We start from the raw sequence: 14,574 nt of genomic DNA on the forward strand, positions 1-14,574 counted from the left end.
CCTTCACGACAAGCTTTACCGGTTATTGTATGTCATCGGTTTACAAGTGATATGCGCCAACGAATTAAAGACGAATCGATCCAAGATCACAAGGCCAGATTAGTAAGACAAAAATATGTTGAACAAACTATGATAACTTATGTATAAACGAAACAAGTCAGATCAGAAGAAAATCCTTAGAGCATTTCCAAAATTCTTGATTTGGAGTTTGTCCTATGTTTACCACCACCTTCAGCAAAGGAGCAGGCATCCTCTGCTCTCAGAATTCTATTGACCTGTCTGCTCTAGATATTGAAACTGGGAAAGCAGTTACTGACTTGTCTTATAATGGTGTGAAGAAACAAGAAGCAACTGAATTATTGGATAGCTAAGCCAACACCAGTCTTGTCCTCCTAGCAAAAACTCAAGACTTCTTCTATACAAGGAAACACTAAAGCAAATATGTTGAATTGATATGCAAGACCATGCACAAGTATATAAACAGGTGAAGTAAAACAAAAATGGGAGCAAGATAGAGAATTTGCTCAATTGATTTATAGTGGTTCGGCCCAAACTCGGTGCCTACGTCCACTCCCCGAGCCTTGCCGGGAGTTTAAATCCACTATCTCAAAAATAAATTTACAGTTTGGTTGATAAGGAGCCAAATACTCCATACAAATTTGAATTCATAACCCGGACAAGTGATTGTCTCTCAATAGACAATAGCAAGCCATTTTCACAAATATTTCGGCAATCTCCAAAAGAATACAAGTGTTCTGCCCACCTAAACTAAACAAAGCTAGCCATTGAAGCTTCAAAATCAGTTCACTTGAGACAGGCAGTGGAATGGTCCGAGAGACAGGGTGACCGGTAAAGTCTTTCCACGGCCTGCCAGGTTTGGAGACCACTCCAAAATGACAAGCCTTCTGGTCATGACTTGATCTGATCTCCTTCGTAAATCCAATATTCACTTCTGCTCAAGTTGTTTCACTTCTTCCTCAGTCCTCCACAACAAAGTTATTATGCTGAGCCACCTCTTGCCTGCCCGTGTAGTTGCCATATACACGGAATGAGTCAGGTACCGGGTACAATGCCTGTTGTGTATCTGGTTTAGTGGCTCACTATGCATTTGGGAATGGAAACACCTTAAAAAGAATCAGATGAAAAAAAAAAGTTCAATCCACCTTGACTTCTATTAGATAATACATAAATAATTTCCAGTAATGCTTATTTGATCCTATCAGCGGTTTGAACCAGCGATATAATGTGCTTGTCCCACATTATTAGATAACAAGTTAACAACTGTTCGGTAATCCCAAACACCGATGTTCACTCCAAACATTCATCTACATGCAGATGTGAGCAGCTTGTGACAAATTAATTAATTTTTGTGAGCAAGTCAACAAGTTTTGGTGCTATATGCAAGACATAAGAATAGCTGTCCATAAAAAATAAGATGTAAAAGAAGATTCTACCTGCAGAGAGCATTGTGCCTGATTCTGGGATATTTCACCAAGCAAGACTTGCAGGACTCAAAAGGCATGAGGAGATGAAACATTTTTATGATTTATAACTGGCGATCTTCCCCCAATAGTTGCTGTTCTCGGAATCGTTCCATTTGCACACATTTCAAGCCTAATATGCTGAGATCCGGAGAAATCCATAATGAGCAAGGGAATTCAGCAGTTAAAATAAGTTCTCTCTCCAATCCCCAAAAAAAAAGAAATCTTCTTTCTATGAGAGTAAGAGAATTACCAAGAACAAGGCATATCATTTGCCTATGTCTGTGATTTCACTGACGACAATTTTAACAGCATAGTCAGTGAATGCCCAGCAGTAAGAACATGAAATAAGATCCTCTCGATACAGTCATCAACGAAGAACTGTTGACCACTTCCACAAACTTTTCGATTCTACCTACAAGAATCAGATCAACACGCAAAAACTGACTCGAGGCAAAAGGGGAGGAAACAAGAAAAGTATCACAGTGTTTCCTCACCAGCGTCAAGAAAGTGGCATTGCCGAGAATCTCCCATAAAAGACCACTTGAATGAAGTCTGGACCGAAAAGATATGAACAAGGAATATTTTGTGAAAAATGCCATGCTCATAAAATATTTCAGAGTTCATTTAACAAGACTGAAAATACAATACTAAGGGAAAAAGATGATTACAGAAAGCATGGCCTTGTCAATGATCTTGTGCTTGTTGCCAGATGATGAGGATAAACATGAACTGAAACTTAATTCTTTTGGCCCCAATTATCAATAGCCATCAAATTAACGATTAATACCCATGAAAGAAAATAAAAACTACGAAGCCATCGGTAGGGATTTCAACATTAATGGAGTGGAAGAGAATTAAGAGGAGAAGGTCAAGGCCTTGCGCATTTTCAATAGCATCGTCAGGGAATGCTCAACAGCAAGAACATACGATAAGGCCCTCTTGATGCAGTCATCAACAGATAAATGTACCATTCCGCAAACTTTCCGATTTTGCCTATGAGAATCAGATTAACATGCAAAAATTTACTTGAGGCCAAAGGAGACGAAAATTTGAGCAAGCGAAAAGAAAAGCATCACGATGTTTCCTCACCAGCATCAAGAAAGTGGCATTGCCAAGAATCTCCCATAAACGATGTTCACTTGAACAAAGTCTGGACCGAGAAGATACCAACAAGAAATATTCAGTGAGAAATGCCATGTCCACACAATATTTCGGAGTTCATTGAACAAGACCGAAAATACGATACAAAAGGAAACGGCTGACTTCATAAAGCATGGCCACGTCATGATCTTGGCCTCTTTACCAGATGACGACAATAAACACGAACAGGAACTCGATCTTTTGGCCCCAATCAACAACAGCCAAGGAATTGACGATGAATACCCAGAAAAAGAAAATGTTTATGAAGCAATCGGAAGGGATCAGAACGTCACCGGAGTCAAAGAGAACTCCAAGGAGAAGGATAAAGCCCCACCAATTCCAACACCGATCTGAAACGAAAGAGTCAAGACTTACGGGGGAAGTCTTGCCTCGGGATGACGGCAAGAGAGGACCGAAAGAGCGAGACGAGAGCGTGAGAAAGTGTTGGGGCAGGAGAGAGCGATCGATTGAGATGGATGTGAATAAAGTCGGGCAAGGAGTGCTTATATAGTGAGAAAATGGCGGTGGAATCTGAAAGACGGTTAAACGGCCGGTGGTTGACAGTTGGTACTCCAGATTTGTGATTTTCATTTTTATTGGAAAATAATTTAAGTGCCCTATTGATTTTCTGCCTAAAGCTTTTTCATGCGATTTGACCCAGTGGCGATACTTTTTATGTTATACTTCATGCAGAAAAGTTTTGATTTAAATTTGTGTTTTTGTTCCACTAAGCATCAATGTCATTCAATGATATGTAACATTTTGAAAGCATTGATTACCGAAATTACAAAACTTATCAATGCATTTGAAGTTATAATATTTGCAATAGATCGCCACGACAAAATCTAGATTTAAGGTCACAATACCATTTAAATTATTGACAAGGGATGGAAGACCCTTGTGGTTCCTCCAAGCATATTCATCATATAATTTTCAAATTTCTTCGACGAATCATTTGAGTCTACATAGATTTACGATAGCATGGAGAGATTTGATTTGTTAAACGAGATGAATTAAAATTGTTGTTAGATAACATAGGGTTGATTTGACTTTGAATTTTCTACTAAAATGTCTTTAGTATATTATTTAATATAAAAAAAAGTTATATCGATTTGATCAATTATTAGAATATATGATCAAGCTTTTGGCCCAAAACTAAAATCCTTTTGAGTTTAGAACCGTTTGCCCTCCCATCTTTCACAATAAGCTTTGTCGATTACCGAAAAGTCGTAAATTTATTATGCAACAGTCACTTCAGTTTTATACATTTTAATTGTCAGTTTAATCCAATTTTTTTAATGAATTGTTAATGTAATCTTTTCGGTTAAAATTGATAAAAATGATTGGCAAAATTGTACAAACGATTTATGACTCTCTTTGAGATTTGTAACTCGAACCGATTCTTTTCATCATCTTCTTCTTCTTCTGCAACTCAAGACCGCCATCGTCAAATCCTCCATCATCTGTCGTCGAATCTTTCATGGTTTCCCTCAACTTTCTCCGACCCCGGCGACTCTCCCAGACATTCTCGCCGACTTCGAGCGCCTACTCCCTCCTTCACCCCCGACCCACTCTCCGACCACTCTGTCACTCCTCCTCCGGTAACTACCCTTCCCCGCAACCCGACTCTTCACCTTCCTGCCAGCCTCATTCCGTCGTCGCATCGATCTGCTCGATGGTGCGCGATGCTTACTACAAGCGTGCCCACGTGAGAGCATCGCCTCCGCGCCTCAGTCTGAACGTAAATTGTGAGACTTTGACTCCTGAACAGGCCATAACCGTCGTCGCCTCCCTGGCCAATGAGGCCGGCTCGATGGTGGCGTTAAGTTTCTTCTACTGGGCTATTGGGTATGATAAGTTTCGGCACTTTATGCGGCTTTATATAGTCTGTGCCGCGTCGTTGATCGAGAATGGTAACTCGGAGAGGGCCAATGAGGTGATGCAGTGTATGGTCAAAAGCTTTGCTGAGATTGGGAGGTTGAAGGAGGCTATTGATATGGCGCTTGAAATGCAGAATCAGGGTCTGGTGCCCACTACCCGGTTGATGAATTTCGTCATGGAGGTCGCCATTGGAAGGGTTTTCTTGACTATGCACAGAGCGTGTTTGATTATTTGTCTGAGAGAGGGGTTTGTCCTGATCCTAATAGTTACAAGCTGATGGTCGTTGCTTACTGTCGAATGGGGAGTATTCTGGAGGCAGACGCTTGGTTGAGAAAACTGATTGATAGAGATTTCGTTATTGATAATGCTACTCTTACCTTGATCACCAATTCGTTTTGTGAGAAGGGGTTTGTGACTCGAGCTATCTGGTATTTTCGGAAGATGGCTGATATGGGTTTGGCACCGAATGTGTTAAATTATACCTCACTGATCAATGGGTTATGCAAGAAAGGCAGCATCAAGCAAGGATTTGAGCTCCTGGAGGAAATGGTTAGAAAGGGTTGGAAGCCAAATGTGTATACTCATACGGCATTAATTGATGGTCTCTGCAAGAAGGGTTGGAGTGATAAGGCATTTAGACTCTTCCTTAAGCTAGTCCGGAGTGAAAATTACAAACCGAACGTGCTTACGTACACTGCCATGATTAGTGGCTATTGCAGAGAAAACAAGATGAACCGTGCAGAGATGTTATTCGGCAGAATGCAAGAACAAGGATTGATTCCTAACACCAATACGTACACGACTCTCATTGATGGCCATTGTAAAGGTGGGAATTTCGAAAGAGCATATGAGTTGATGGGCATAATGACAGATGCGGGCTTCAGTCCTAACATCTGTACGTACAATGCGCTTATTGATGGTCTTTGTAAGAGGGGTAGGTTTGAAGAGGCTTGTAAAATGCTGAAAAAATGTTTCCGAAGTGGACTGGAAGCTGATCTGTTCACATATAGTATACTCATAAACGAGCAGTGCAAGACGGCCAGTGTTGAGCAAGCCCTAGCACTTCTGAGCAGGATGATAAAACTTGCTGTGCAACCTGATATACACACATACACCATAATGATTTCTGCCTTATGTAAGCAAAAGAGAATGAAAGAAAGCGAAAAGATTTTTGAAGAAGCAATCGGGCTCGGGTTAGTTCCTACCAAAAAGACCTACACATCCATGATTGGTGGATTCTGTCGGGATGGGAATGCCAACTTGGCAATAAAAATTTTCCACAGGATGAGTGACCATGGATGTCTTCCTGACAGTATCACTTACTGTGCTTTGATCAGCGGACTTTGCAAAGAGTCCAGGTTGAAGGAGGCTCGTCGACTATATGACTCGATGCTAGACAAGGGACTTACCCCATGTGAGGTTACTCGACTGACGTTGGCCTATGAATACTGCAAAAAATGAATCTGCTAATGCATTGCTAATTTTGGAGAGATTAGAAAATAAACTCTGGATCCGAACTGTGAATACATTAGTGAGGAAGCTTTGCAGTGAGAAAAAGTGGGAATGGCGGCACTGTTCTTCCATAAATTAACTGACAAGGAAACCAGAGTGGATCGTGTAACATTAGCTGCATTTATGACTGCTTGTTACGAAAGCAACAAATATGCTCTTCTTTCAGATCTGACCAAAAGGATCCGTGAAGGAAATGCTGCCACTCCCAACTTAGTTGATGCATCAACATAATTGCTAAAGCAGATCAACAGAAAGTGCAGAGATGGCCTGGTGAGAATATTGAGATTTTTGTACATTTTATTATTTGATGTTGTATAGATTTGGTTATGAATTCGAATATGATCTAAGTCTGATTTTATTGAAACCTCTGGGAAGCTGGATTTTCTTATACGCCTATTATTTCAGTAACAGATTAGACCTCCGTGTTTAGGTCAGAAAAGAGGCCGTGTGACTATTCTAATCCGGTGATTACTGATCAATCTTTTTGATATAGAAATTGTTTCACGATGTGATAGCACTTTGGATAAGTTTTTTTGAGTTTTCCTTTCACTTGATATGCTGTTTAAATCTAAGCATGAAATGGCACTTAGCATAACTTTCTGCCAGTTCACCTTTCACCATTAGAATGGCATGTTCATCAATCGACAGTGTCTCAGGATCTAGTTCTTTTCTTTCAGTACGTTCAGCTTCTTTCAAATTGATTTCTCAAGATTTAGATTCTCCTTTCCCTGCTGAATCTGGAAGATATTATCTTTTTTTGTCATTTGCTTGTCCTTGGGCATGCATGTGTCTCACACACATGAAGAGTAGAGGACTTGACAAAATCCCTGGGCATACTGGTACTTGCATAGTCAGTTTCTGAGTTCACTCCCGCTATTTTTATTTGATCAGTTTTGAGCTAAATTATCTTAGATACACATGTATCGGGTGGATTCTCCCACAATTCCAAAGAACCAGAAGCAGAGCCTGATTCTACTTATGGAGGCAAAAGTATCAGAGAACTGTATGAGCTTGCAAGTACAAACTACTGTGGAAAGTACTCCTGTACATGTGAGTAACATTTATTGAAGTGTTCATTTCCGCTAATACCTAATGTGTTTTAAGCTTGCGAGTTATAGTGCTACATATGTTCTGCAGATTATGGCAGGTTTTATTGGATAAAAAGCTCAATTGTTTGAAAATGAGAGCTCCATGACTTTTGCATGCTTCTAAGCTCCTTAGTTTGGCTGATAATGGAGACTTTGATCTTTATCCTCCTCACTGCAAACCCAAAGCGAAGGAGCTAACTAATGGATGCATGACAGTATAAACATTGGTGCTTACAAGTGCAGGGTTGCAAAGCAGCAGGTGCCTTATGAAGTGGTACTTCTCCATCACTGTAAATTATCAGCCTCTATATTTAAAATAGCAATTTGTATGCTTTTTAGTTATTCTGATCAGAATGGTAGCACATCCCTCTTGTTTGCTGTGGACCACATGTTGATTGTAGACTAGCAACTGACATTTTGAACCGAGTTCTCCTCCTCTCTTCTGCTCTTAACTTTTACAGGACTGTGATCTATGACTGAATGATAATGTAGAAATCAATGAGATGAAAAGCAACTTGGTTGAATTTAATAGATAGCTATATTAGTAATACTGAGAAGACTTTAATTTGTGTATGGTTTTAAATTATGTAAGAGTTCTATGGGACAACCTATTTGATCAACTTCTGCTAGGAAGCAAATGATCTTATGCACAAGAGACATTGAATTATTTCTGGACAGATTTATTTTTCTGTTTTGACAGGCAGTTTTGGGGCTTGAAGTCAACCCTGTTAAAATAAATTTGACTCTCACAAGTTCCTTGGAAGATCAAACAGCTGTTGATATATTTGGGTTGTAAACTTGGATATTTTCCTATAGGAGGGATCGCTAGAATGATTCATACTCTAAGTACTAAAATTATCGTGCCATAATAAGATAATTGTATATAAATGAACCTCTTCATCAAACGAAAGAAGGAAATTAGTGGTAATTTCTTTAGGAACAAAGAAAGCTATCTGTCACATGAAAGAGATGCAAAGGAAATATTTTTCTTGTTTTAATGATAACTAAGGAGGTAAAAAATTCAAAGGAAGTTTAAAAAGTAGACCTCTGGGAAGCTGGATTCTCTCAGTAACAGATTAGACCCCTGTTCCATTGTCAGAAAAGATGCGATGTTTCAATGATGCGATTTCTTGATGATAGTATTTGTATGGAAGTATCATTTTCATATTGAATTAGCTTTATCTCCATGGCCAAATTTGGACCCTTCAGTTCATGGTTCTGGACTTATGTGTGTGCTACTTGTGTAAGAAGTTTCAAATGACATAAGGGCGGATGTTCTTGCTAGGTAGCATGATTTTATCCCTGTGACAGATCTTCCTTGCAAATGCAGCTCTCTTTTTGAATTATTGTTGAAAAAGGAACTCAATCATGTCGTGGCTAGACAATAAAGTTTAGTATTTCAATCGGAGTACTTTTTTTTTTCTCCAGCTTCTTCTTCTAGAATTTGGAAGAGACAAACATGCATTTATAGTTGCACTGGCACCATTCTAAATGCAATTTTTTTTTTTTTTTGATAAATCTTCTTAGATATAGAAATTTTTGCAAAATAGGGTACCACTTAGGATAAGTTTCATCCAGTTCACCTTCCATGTGATTTGCTGTTTTAGTCTAAGCGTGAAAGGGCCCTTAGCTTCATTTCACCTCACGTCATAAGAATGGTTTGGTCATCATATTACGGTGTCTCAGAATCTGGTTGTTTTGTTGCAGTACCTTCAACATATGATTTCTCAAGATTTAGATCTCTTTTCGCTGCCAAACTTAAATATCTCATCTTTATATGTCAATCGCTTGTCCCTTGGCATGTAGATGTTTCGTATGTATGATGATTAAAAGACTTGAAAATCTATGGTCATAGCAGAACCTGCATAGTCTGTTTTACAATTCACTCATGCTATTTTTTGTTTGATCAGTTTTCAGTTATTTATTTTACATTAGGTGGTCCCATTGAAGTGGGAAAGAACAAAAGATGGTGACGCGCATATTAGATGGGTTCTCCCTGCTTTCTAACTCTGAAGAACATGAGCAGAGGCTGATCCTCTTGATGGAGCAAGAACGGTCAGAGAACTGTATGAGCTTGCAAATACAAACTATTGTAAAGATACTGGGTACCTGTAGGTACCGTTTATTGCGATGTTTATTTCCACTAGTACTACATGTGTTTTAAGCTTTCAAATTGCCAAAGCTACATATGTTCTGGCATTTTATTAGATTATATGAACTGAAATTTGTTGACAAATGAGAGCTGAGTCATCATTCGCATGCTTAATTCAATGGTTTGGGTGAGAATGGAGATCTTGACATTGGTCCTCCTCGCTTGACTCATGCACAAGCATCAGAGATTATGGAGAAAATGTGGGTAAATTGTAAAGCTTCATTCCATTTTAAGGAGATTGGTCTCTAAAATGTACTTCCATTTGTGGTTTATCAATGGTTTTCAAGATTAGGAGATAGATACAATTGTTTTCCCCTTGAAGAAGATCAACTAGGTAAATCATGTTTTTTTTCTAACTGTCATTTTCTTTTTTGTCATTTTGCCAGATAGGAGGTGATGTTCGTGGAATTGATAGTATAGATGCAATATGTCTCAAGCTTGATGAACTATCTAAATACTCCTTGATTAAAGAAGGCCTTGAAAGGCTTTTAAATTTAAGGTTCCTTCAAGTGGATAGCAAAGACTTCAATGGAAAGACAAAGTCTCGCCTTACTCAAGTGGGTTGTTTCCTATGTTACTAGTGCTCGAATTTTGTTCAAAACACATTTGGCCCACTTATCCTTCCAGAGTTGAGATGGCTTTCATGGAATTACTTTCATATCTCCCTAAGGAAGCTAGTAATCATTGATCCCTCAATGAGTAAAATCACAGAAAAATGGAATGGATTGAGCCACATCAAGGTAAGATTTTAGATCAAATCAATGTGAGTTCTTTTGTTGTAGGTTATCGATATTTTATCTGAAGAGCAACGTGTTATCTTCTTTTTAGTTCGCTAAGAATTTGAAGGTCCTAAATCTAACAGAATGCCAGAAATTACATCAAACTCCAGATTTTTGTTTTCATGAGAATTTAGAGCGATTGACTCTCGAAGGATGTGAGAGTTTGGTTCAAATTCATCGATCCATCTGTCACCTTAAAAAGTTAAGTCTTCTCAAACTTGAAGTATTGTCATAGTCTTCAAAAGCTACCAGAGGAGATGGGGGCACTAGAATCTTTAATAGAACTTCTTCTTGATTGTACATCAATAGAAGAGATTCCTGAATGAGAAGAATGAAGAAATTGGAAATTCTTAACTTGGACAAATGCACATCACTAAATAGATTTAGCTTGGTTGGTTGCACATCATCAATAGAAAAGCTTTCATTAGTAGAGATCTGTCTTACTCAACTGCCCAAGTCGATTGAAAGTTTCAATTCACCGATTGAGTTGGATCTATCGTCATCCAAAATTGGGGAGTTACCTAATTCAATTGGGAACATGAAGAATTTGAAAGTGCTCAAGATGGGCAACAACTCTACTAAAAAACTACCTAGTGCCAATTGAAATGTTAGAGAAGCTCGAAGAACTCGAGGTTGGGGGGTTCCATATGTTGGAGGAGAAATTCCTAGCAATATTGGGAAGTCACGGTTTTTAAGAATCTTGGTATTGAAAGCCACTAGAATTTCAGTAGTGCCTCAACTTCCAGAAAGTCTTATCACTCTACACTTTTATACATTCTCAATGGAGACGATTCCCGACCTCTCGAACTTATTAAATCTGAGATCTTTGCAGTTGCAAGTTTTTTGTAGCGGTCCTTCTAAACTTGAAGAATCTTCAAGTCCTTGGTGGATTGGAAGATTACGCATGCTCAAGTGCTTGGATTTGTATACTTCTCATATCTCTAGTCTATCTTTTGATCTCGTTATCCTTTCTCAACTAAAGCAACTCCAACTTCGGTGCAGTAATTTGTAATGCCTACCTAGGTTCCTGACAAATTTGTCATACTTAGGTATCAAATTTTGCAAGAGAATAAAAACGACCAATGATCTTTCAAATTTGAAAGTATTATCAAATTTGGAAATTCTTGATTGTGATGAGCTAACAAAGATTCAAGGCCTTGAAGGTTTGGAGAACTTGAGAACATTAAAGCTCTCAATACTTCCATCATTGGCGGAGTTGGTTGATCTGATTAACTTGAAGAAGCTCAAGAAAATTGATCTAAATGATTGTACTAATCTATCAGAGACTCAAGGGAGTCCAAAATCGTTGGAGATACTTGACGTTACAAAGTGTTACAAACTACAAAGGTTGCCAAATCGATCAAGCTTCAAGAATCTAAGAATTTGACATATAAACGCAGTCGAGGAGAGATTGGCTTTGACTAATGTTGCCATTTGGTGTGTTTTGGGGCATCTATCTGGAAGGGACTTTTTGGTTATGTTAGGTATTAGAGATTCTAATTATTCTGGAGAAATAGCTTATAATTCATGTCGCTATGCACCCTATATTCGATACCCATTTTCAATTCGTAATGTCTGGGGCCCACAATAAAAAGAACCATCTTTTCATCCCGTTCGACAAACACCACTAATCCTAATGAGCAAAGAAGAGATAATGTCACAATACCTTCTTTTAATCTCGTTAAAACATGATTTTTTTCCATATCGACTTATATCGATAAAAAGATTCCTATTCATTTGGTTTGTGGGCATCACAAAATCATTTTTCAGAAACCAAAATCACATTACAAAGCTGGAGAGAGCACCTAAACAGCGTCTCCTGCTGATCAATTCCCGTTGCAACAACGTCACATTTCGTTGCCCCACACTTAGTGTCCACCACTCTTTCATTCTTGAACAAGTCAGTGATTTGAAACCTGCAACAATTTCGGGGTAGATCAGTAGAATGAAAGCGTAGTGGCCGCTATATATCAGTGATTTGAAATTACGCAACATTTGAATTGCGCATAGTATGATAGGCTCCATGGTATAAGAAGCTGCAGACAACCGTCAACAACGAGAGCTCGAAGATCATTTGCATGCTTAATTTCGAGTTCAATGGTTTAGTAGAGAATGCCGACCTTGACCTCTATCTTCCTCACTTGCAAGCCTCGATCTTTGCTCTAACTTTGGGATTCGTGTTTCTCTATCAAACTAAATTCCTATTTGTCTTATCCAACAGAAAGAATCTAATTGAGTTTTTTTCGTGAATCATTTTCAATTACATTGAGAAGCATGTACACTAAAAAATCACACGATTTTTTGTGTACTTAGCTTTGCTAATTTACATAGTTTTATTAGATGATTTATTTGTAATGAGACGGACACAAATCCATATTAATAATGCATGCACAGAGGAGAAACTGTTTCCTAGTTCATTTCTCCAAAATAGAATGAATTTAAGGAAAGATCAATTCAACAGTGGGGCCTAAAATTATAGAAATTATTTATTAACTGGGAAAAGGATATATTCCATATCTCCTTCAAATGTGATGATTGCACGTGTCAACTTTGATCATATATTTATAACCAAATGTGAATATGACAAAAATATCTAACGATATATATGCACACACATTATCATAACAACACTATGCCTAAAAAATCTGATGAATTTTTCCCTAAACTGTCAACAACTCAATGTTCTTTGTATATGAATTTCTTATCCACTCAAATGAAGCACCTTATGTTAAACAGTATGACTTTTTTTTTTTCCTTCTCTTGCTAGAATAATGATAATTTCATACATAGCATATGACTTGAATGAATAGAAACAAATGAAAAATTGTAGCTAACTCAATGCATGTGAGCTCAATTTACATCTACTACTAGATGAAGTAGGTCTCACATGAGATTCACATGATTTTGGTAGATGCGAGTTGAGCTCACAAGATTCGAGCCCACCCAATTCTTGCTTATAGAGTGTTTCAAAAGCACTTAAGATTCCCTAGTATTTTTTTTTTCATTGAATCGCATGAATTTCAAGAAGAGAACCAAATCCTCTTGTCTCCTTTGGGGCATTGTCGTCGTGTTTTAGTAGGAGACACTCTAACGAATAATAAAAAAAAAAAAAAAAAAAAGAGAACTTGCGAATTGTGCAGTGTGGTTTAGTTTAGTGTGTACCTATTTTTGACCACGAAAATGTTGCGACAAGCCAAATAATAGAGGGATAATGCCACAATATGTACTTTATGGTTCATGAATTTTTAATTTGTTTAATGAGATTTCTAAACTTTACTTTAATATTCAATATGATTTCTGAACTTTTAATTTGTTCAATATAGTTCATGAACTTTTCGTACATGTTCAATATAGTCCTCGAACCACACCAAAATGTTCAAAGTAATTCTTTCATTAATTTAAGATCAATGACAGCATTGAAATTTTCATAAAATCCAAAAACTAAATTAAATATAATTAAAAGTTTAAGGAATACATTAAGCAAATTAAAAATTAAGGGATCATATTATATATTAGGTAAAAATTTAAAGATCACATTAAATAAATTAAGAATTTATGAATCATATTGTATATTAAGTTAAAATTTATAGATTATTTGCAAAAAAATAAAAGTCCCAAGCATGCTTTTTCTTTTGCCTTTGTCGTGTCTCATGATTCTGTTTTACAGGGCGATATCCTATGTTGCATGGACACATTACACGTGCTTCCGTGTCGTGTCCGACACATGTCGGAGTGTGTCGGATACATCGACACGCTCAGACATGCATTGACCGCATGTCGGATTTGTCGACATGTGATCAACTTTTATCGACACATTTCTACACACGTGTCCGAGGGTGGAGGCGAGGGCGAGGGAGCAGAGATGAGGCCGCGAGCTGAGCGAAGGTGAGCCCGCGACGGCAATAGTCGGCTAGAGAAAGAGCAAAGATTGAGGCGAGGGCCGTGAGGAGGAACTTCACAAGGGAGTCGCGCATGGGGGAGGGTGGCGTCGTCGAGTGGGGTGGTGGCAGTGGTGGCAAGGGGGAGGGGAGGAGGAGGAGGAGGAGGGACGGTGTGCAGCCTCTCGGTGCACAGGGACCGCGTGTTCCATCTCTGGCAAGCAGAGATTGAGAGGAAGAGTAGAGGAAAGCCGTTGTGCGGCGATGAGGAGGAGAAGAAGTCGTTGTTAGGGTTTTGAGAAGGAAAATAAAAGAATAAAAGATGGACTTGGTGTGTTGGAGGGAGGAGGAAGTGACGGTGTCATGTGTTAGGTGGAGGGAAAAAAATGAAAAAAATTGGGGGTGAGAAAGAGACGAGGGAAAAGGAAGTTTGGCCCGGGGGGGGGTGGTTGAGGGCTTTTTATTTAATTGAAGGGGTTTGGGCGCGAGTTGGGGGCTTTTTATTTAATCGAATGGGGTGGGGTTTTTTTTATTTAATCGAAAAAATTGTTAAATGAAATTAAAAAATAATTTTGAAAAATAAAAGTACTGTATGTTGAATGATTAGTGTAAATTCATTGTAGGTTTTTTTTTTTTTAATTTGAATTAAATTAATTAAAA

The 14,574-nt window shown here is 38.3% G+C and overlaps 2 long non-coding RNA genes and 1 pseudogene across 2 annotated transcripts; 2 read left to right on the plus strand and 1 right to left on the minus strand.

Moving 5' to 3' along the window:
• Positions 1–579: 579 nt before the first annotated feature.
• On the minus strand, positions 580–3,082 carry LOC104444575. The gene is made up of 4 exons (XR_005550770.1): positions 2,574–3,082; positions 1,735–2,477; positions 1,455–1,622; positions 580–1,124 (listed from the first exon to the last, which is right to left on the minus strand). It is a non-coding gene; the product is annotated as an uncharacterized LOC104444575 (long non-coding RNA).
• Positions 3,083–4,038: 956 nt separating this feature from the next.
• LOC104444560 lies at positions 4,039–9,195 on the plus strand (annotated as a pseudogene).
• Positions 9,196–9,331: 136 nt separating this feature from the next.
• Positions 9,332–9,906, plus strand: LOC120293232. Its single transcript, XR_005550974.1, has 2 exons — positions 9,332–9,457; positions 9,644–9,906. It is a non-coding gene; the product is annotated as an uncharacterized LOC120293232 (long non-coding RNA).
• Positions 9,907–14,574: the final 4,668 nt, after the last annotated feature.

Source organism: Eucalyptus grandis, chromosome 5, assembly GCF_016545825.1.
Source record: "Eucalyptus grandis isolate ANBG69807.140 chromosome 5, ASM1654582v1, whole genome shotgun sequence".
Lineage (NCBI taxonomy): Eukaryota > Viridiplantae > Streptophyta > Magnoliopsida > Myrtales > Myrtaceae > Eucalyptus > Eucalyptus grandis.